The following is a 7495-nucleotide window of genomic DNA, read 5'->3' on the forward strand; positions in this document are numbered from 1 at the left end:
ATTTCAAAGAAATCCCAGCAATGTAGAGATAAGGTTAATGAAACGTCATTGCCATGGCCATATCACACCCACTCTAACTCTGCTACTTCCAGTACTTCCTATTAAGGCTCATGCTCTACCACTCACTATTGCATGCAACATCTTTCCTCATCCGCTCTTGTCCAGCCATTCCCTCCATACCACTAATTGTGTATATCCTCTGCACCTCCTACTCACCCACTTGAACATCACACCACCTCACCCCAATTGTGCCAGCACTAACAGATGTGCCAGTCCCTTTAATCTCATTTAATCCCCCTCCCCCCCTTATTCCAGAATAACATGGGCAGAAAGAGCCAAGATAAGTGGTAGTGCCCCTGATATTCAACTCCTCAACCCAATGAGGAATGGATTCTGACCCTGACCATCCTGAGTGACCAACAGACTGTGCCTTGAACCTGGACTGATACTTGACATATTGTGCTGGGATTCTTGCCTGGAGGATGTCTTCGTTGACTTGATTGAGGAGTACTCTCCTTATACTTTGAGACATGGCCACTTGATTGAGACACATGCAGTGTGATTGCTGTGTATGCTGCTGGGAAATAATGCAATTATGAGATTGACATAGCATAATTTGCCCAGCAATAAGTCCAGCCTCTTGACTGATGACTGCTTGCAGCTATGACAAGCTAACTGGCTTTGGTAGGGAGGAATGTATTTGTGTAGGCAGTGGGGGTGGGTGGGAATCCATAGGTAAGAAGTTGGTTCTCAATGAGTCCCACATTCTGGTTCCTCACTTATGAAACAAAGTAACTCCCATTCCCAGGATACCTGAAGTAACCAAATTTGGGTGGATTTGCTTTTTCTTCTCCTTATACAAACAGACAATCCAGAGATGGTGGGGTAAGGCCACTTTAAATGTCTCTACCAGTGGGTGAGCAGGAAGGCAATCCCTGGGTCTTCCCACTATAGACAGAATCAAGGTGAAGGCGGGAAGGCAGCAGATTCTTGCTCCTCTCTTGCTTGATTAACTGCCCCTCCTGGCCAGCAAAGCTGTCAAAGGGGACAGCAGTCAATTCTACTTATTGATTTGGAAATGTTTGTGAGAGGAAGGGTGAAATAGTTTGGAAGTATTTATTATTTATTACTTATGCTTCCTTTGCCTCTCTTCTGCCTCAGGTAAACACAATGACTGCAGATGCTGGAAATCAGATTCTGGATTAGAGTGGTGCTGGAAAAGCACAGCAGTTCAGCCTGAATCTCTTCTGCCTCATCCCATTCTAGCCCAAATGTGGTGTTTGGTCAAAGTAAATAATTAGCTAGATTACTGATCCTTTAGATCTCATGAATAGCTGCAGGATATTTCAAATTAGGGATAAATACTTCCTTTTGTTGCTCCTGGCTTTACTAATTCAAATGTTCATTTAGGATTTAAATAATCCCCTTTTTGGAGAGTACTCAAAACGACGAAGCCACCTCAGCACTGCTTGAGTTTTATAATACGTTTGTTCACTGTTTTTAGTTGTAGTGGTGGATTAAAGTGTGTATGGGAAAGGAAACCAGAGTGTTTAAATTGTTGACCTTCTGACTGAATCAAAATCAGTAATATGGTTTAAAACTCCATTCCACTATAGGGGTGAACAATAACCTCCAGCACTATTTGCCAAATATCTTGGATAAGTACATTATGTATTCTGAATCATGGGAATGTTTACATGCAAGGATAAGTCTCAGCAAAAATTCCCTATACTCCATACACACATTGCATTTTACTTAGTATTATCCTACCTTTGAGGCATTTCCTCTCCAAAATTTAAAGCAGAAAATAACAAAATCATAAAATTAAAGTGTGTAATACTCAGCAATTATGCTTCTGTCCTGGCTTTGCAACTTAGTATGTACATGCACACCTCTCATTATGGATATATGGCTGTTCATAACTTTTTGAGAAATATTGTTGAATTCATGAGTGCTATCAATAAGAATCCGTAGTTAAACGTCATTTTTACTAAAATTTATAAGGGAGTTGAGTTGCAGAAGTAGAAATTTGAATCAGTTCTATAACCAAAAAGCAAAATTGTTTTCTTTGGGGCAGTTGAGTGAGTATTTTATTTGACTCTAATCAACAGCAGGAAGTCCTACTCCACTGTTATTATGATGTCAGATTGAATCATGCGGTTTTCTGCAGTCTGGTTATTTCCATGTACATTTTAAACTGACTTCTTCCTAATCTCACCATAACTGAGAGATTGTCAGGATGTCCACTTCCATCTTAAAACATGGACTTTTTCGGAAGTTAACATAAAAAGTTTTATCCAACTTTGAGGGAGATCAACTCTTGAAAATCTCTCCACGCTTCAGGTTCACTGCCTTTATTCCTGATGAAGGGCTTTTGCCCGAAACGTCGATTTCGAAGCTCCTTGGATGCTGCCTGAACTGCTGTGCTCTTCCAGCACCACTAATCCAGAATCTTGAAAACATACTCTACCAAACCACTTTTAAATACCATAATAAGAATATACATGAGAAGTCATAAGTATGTTGTTTTTCAATGTTATTGACAATTTCAATCACATTCAAAATACATGAACGATATATATAAGTAATGCATAAATGCCTCATTACATCAGTAGAAAGATATTGCAGTTGGTAATGTTTTGCAATAACACAGAAGTACTTTATACTGGATAATAATTTGAAAGATCACATTAAATTTTCAAAACAAATAGAAATTGAAAGAAATGATTGAAATATTTCAATCATTCAAGATTGTTTTCTGACATTCTGCAAATTACATTAACATGAATTTTCATAAGCTACTGAAATGCCATTTTTCTTTCTACAGCTACAAAAAGAACAACAATTGTCATCTTCGAACTTATGGGTTTGTTTCACAGTAAGTTAATCATTAACCTGTGGTTAAATTAGAGCTCCATGCACATACATATTCATATGTGCATTGAATATGCAAATAATTATTGTAAACAACAAGGAAAATACTTAAGAACCAGAAGTCTGAAAATCTGGAAACATTCATCAAGTCAGTGAGCATTAACAAAGAACAGACAAGTTAATTTTAATGCTAATCACCCTGTGGAAACATGCTGTCTTACAGTTTTAATCGGGGTCAGAGCAGAGAAGCAGTTGCACCTTCTCCATTTGGCCAAGGCAGGTCTGAAGACAGAAGAGACCCTATTAGGTAAGTATAAAACATTCCTTTATGCAACCATGTGGAATAGAAGTATTCCTCTAGGGCCCAACAACAAACTATTGTCCAAACCTGCTTCAGAAGTCTGCCTTATCTCTCTTAAGACCCTACTCCATCCTGTTGTTTATTTCAAAGTCTGTTTACAGAATCTCTGTGGCCCTCATCATGCAAATTCCAGGCGAGCTGTCAATGTCATGACTCACTGGGGTAGTACAATGGAAATAAGCCTCTCTATTCCTTGAGTCATCAGAAATGTGAAAAGATTTAATCAAACTATCCAAATTCCTCAATTTCCTTGGCTGATGAGCCCAAGTTAAAACACAGCATTTATGTCCTTTACAATAAAACAGTAATTTATTGCAAACAGATTGTTTTTGACTGATGGTTCTAACTTATAACCCTCTGTAACTCCTATACCTTCTAACAACATTTCTCAACATTTTCCAAAAAGAGAGGCAAGTGAAGACACAAATATTACTTTTGGACAAGGTACAATAAATGAGCTGGTGAAGCACAGATCTGGCACTAGTCTGGATAACAGGCATTGATGGAATGGTTTCCATCAGTTCCCTTTTGGTACCTTCCAACACTTTAAGGAGGACTTACTGATTCTGAATCTTTCATTCACCTATTGAAGATTTTCCCTTTCACTATCTCTGAGGGTGTTTTCTTTTCCATTTTTTTCCCTTACAACAAGGGAATTTACAAAAAGAGTGCATAGCTAGCTGTTTCAAAGTGCTTTTATTTCTCCATTCACAGAAGGCAGAGAGTGTGAGGGATCTTCCTTCAGAGGTTGGATATTTCTGATGTAACCTGTAAACACAATGTTATAGCCATTTGTCCAAGGACCAGTCAAGACTTTATCAAAACTGAACGCACGTGCACGCACCCTTGTTGAAAAACCAATCAAAATTCTGTCACTGGGCAAAACTGCCCTGAACACAAACCCATGGGGCTGTATCTAAAATTATACCCGATTGCTTTCACAAGGCTACCCTGTATAAGAGAACACACAATGCATTGTTGAAATGTTTTGTTTTAATTAAAAAGAAATGCAACATCTTTGTCAACAGTCCCTTGCTTTAAATCAGTAATTTATTCCATGTTTTTGTCCACAGTCCAGAAAAATAAAAATGATCCCTATTACAGAACATTAAATTTAGGTTAATCATGCTCGATCTACAAATTGATTTTGGATTATTGTGAAGTTTCAGGTATGAATTCTACAACAGAATCTATGTGAAGATGAAAAGAAATGTTGTAAACATTAGAGGAAAAGGGGAAGGTACATGTCACATAGCCCCTTGAATCAGCTCCACCAATTGATAAAATTATGGCTGATTTGACTAAAATTTAAATTACATTTCCTGCAAGTTGCTTGTAACCTTGACCCTTTATAGATCATAATTCTCTTCAATGACTCAGCCCCCATTGATCTCTGGATAGTGAATTTTTAAAACTAGCCATCATTTAAGAGAAGAAATTCCTCTACACCTCGATATTCGATGGGAAACCCCTTCTAACCTGTTAAACCATCTTGGAATGGAAAGGTTTCATAAGGTCATCTCTCATTTTTCTGATCTTTAAAGAGCACATCTATGAGGGAGCTCAACAGTGTGGATATTAAGAAGATGTTTCCATTTGCCAGTCTAGTGGACATAGTTACAGAATAAGGGGACATTCATTTAAAAGTGAAATGCAAAGGAATTTCTTCTGTCACAGCATAGTGAATATCTGGTATTTTCCAGAGAGTTTCGGAGGCTGGATCATTCAAAGTATTCAAAGAGGAGGTAAATATATTATTTAAGAAATGAAGACTTGAAAATTATGATGGCCTGGCATGAAAGAGGAGTTGAGGCCTGGGGAAAATCAGCTGTGATCTTTTGGAATAGTGAGGCAGGTGTGAGGGACTGAATGGCATCCTGCTGCTCCTATTTCTTACTCATCCAACCAGCTCAGCAAAAGACAATCTCTTCATTCCAGGTATCAACCTTGTGAAGGTTCTCTGAACTATCTCCCATGGAGATATATCCATCTTTAAATAAGAAAACTAAAACTGAACACAGTACTTAATGAGATATACTTATGATGCAGAGTGATCACAATAATGTGGGTTTAATTCCTGCATCTGGCTGAGGTTACCATGATGGTCCCATCTTCTCAACTTCTCCTCTCGCCTGAGGCATGGTGACCCTCAGGTTAAACTACCACCAGTTGTTTCACTGTATTAAGAGAGCAGCCCTATGGTCTGGTAAGACTCATCAATCCAGACAGTGATCAAATAAATTAGGATGAGTAAATCAAGTCCTTATTAGAAGTGGAGTCTAATGGAGCTCAGCGGACTTTCTTCCCCTTGATAAAAGGAGTGAAATCCAGGAAGGGAAGATAAATTTTGGAGGTAGGCAAAGGATCGTGAAAAAAGGGAAGCATATGGAAATAAGAAAAACCTGACATTTGGCTGACCCTTGGAAGCAACATCATCATAGAACCAAAACGGAAAGAGGTCAGGAAAATCTGAGTGACACTAGAACAATGTATATTTACTGAAACATATAAAAGAATAAGAATACGTAGGATCCACATAGGGTCTTACAGCAAGAATTTTTTATTTAAAGAAAGTGAGTGGAGTTAACAGTAAAGTTGAGTCAAGATTAGAGTGGTGCTGGAAAAGCACAGCAGGTCAGGCAGCATCCGAGGAGCAGGATAATCGATGTTTGGGGCAAAAGCCCTTCATCAGGCTTTTGCCCGAAACGTCAATTTTCCTGCTGGTTGGATGCTGCCTGGCCTGCTGTGCTTTTCCAGCACCACTCTAATCTGAACAAATGATGGGAGAACAGGCAGTCTAGGCAAGAGACATTTTTTTCTCCATCATGAGTAGACAAGAACGGGGGTTAAAGTCAGTTCAACAGCTGGTGTCTGTGTTCTAGTGGTAGAAGCTGTTCTAGTGAGCTGAGGTACTTGTCTCCAATACTCTAGGGTCAAGTGAGGGTGCGCAGTGAAGGTCACAGTTGAAGAACTATCCACTAGCCCCCTTGTATTGCAAAGCTAGAAGCCAACAAGCCAGTCAAAATGAAACAGGACTCGAGTGGACTCTCTTGGTGTTAGTTCTACCAACGAACCACCATCAAAAGAAAAAAAGGTCAAAATCCTTTTTACTAACCTACCAAAACTATAACGCCAAAACAACGGCTTGACTTACAATGTACCACCTTTCTTTTGTCACAGATGACTGAGACTGAGCTATATATCTTTTAACTTTTATCCACTTTTGACTGGCTTTTTACATTCTAAATTGTGTGTTTGATGCTTTATTAGTTTATCTTGCATTTATTAACTAATAAACTCATTCTTTTGTTGACTCAAGAAAGCCTGGATAAAGTGTAACTCTTAAAACATAAATTTATTTGGTCAGAGAGAAAGATATCCAGAAGGAAGGGGATCCTTCGTAAATTGATCTCACTATGATCAACCAAAGAAGATGGGTGCACAAAAGAGCCAGTTCATTCATCCCTCCTTACCTGGGATCCTGACAATTTAGAGAATCCCAACAAGAACTGTAAACCTTGCCCAGGATCAAGTCATGACATAGCTTAGAACTATCCTGTGAAATGCAAAACAATATTATATTGTATTAAGTATGAATGTGGAGCATGTAAAAACATGAGTAGGTAGAGGCAACTCAGTCTAAGAGCATTTCATGCTCTGGACAGAATTTCCCCAGGCTCTGAATAACATGGGCAATGACAAGATTGTTGAGAAAGTACAACAGCAACGGAAAAAATAGGTTTTCAAATTAGGAGAAAACAATCTAACTTTCACATAAGAAAACAGAACCAGAATCTTGCTAGTGAGTGAAGAGGAACCTATTTGTGTACATTAATTTCTCATTATTACCTGATCTTGTCTCATTTATTACAGAATGCAGCTTTCCCAGACAGTGGAGAGAAACAAGATGGTGACCATTCCTAACATGAAAGTCCAAATTAGACCTGGCACTGTAACTCACCAGTATCCTCTTTAGGTATCTACCTTGGCTAGCATTTCATATCATATCACGGTACGATCCATGGGCAAAGACCACCTGCATCCTTCATCCACAGAAGCTGGTATTGGATGAGCACCAGCTTTGCCAAATTGTCATGGCACATTTGTGTTTACTACATTAACAATGGAGTACATTGATACTTTTTATTCAAGTACTACTGCCAGGCCAGTTTGGCCACAGGGCTCGGCATCCTTCTCATTTATCAGGACAGGAAATATTTCAGGACTTGAAGCTTGGTCTGTCAGTTCTCACTGTATTTG

General features: G+C 38.8%; 1 long non-coding RNA gene across 1 annotated transcript; it reads left to right on the plus strand.

Annotated features, from left to right (window-relative positions):
• The first annotated feature begins 2824 nt into the window (after positions 1-2824).
• LOC140478496 (uncharacterized) lies at positions 2825-7277 on the plus strand. The gene is made up of 3 exons (XR_011960776.1): positions 2825-2878; positions 3098-3181; positions 7109-7277. It is a non-coding gene; the product is annotated as an uncharacterized lncRNA (long non-coding RNA).
• The last annotated feature ends 218 nt before the right edge of the window (positions 7278-7495 follow it).

Source organism: Chiloscyllium punctatum, chromosome 6 (assembly GCF_047496795.1).
Source record: "Chiloscyllium punctatum isolate Juve2018m chromosome 6, sChiPun1.3, whole genome shotgun sequence".
NCBI lineage: Eukaryota > Metazoa > Chordata > Chondrichthyes > Orectolobiformes > Hemiscylliidae > Chiloscyllium > Chiloscyllium punctatum.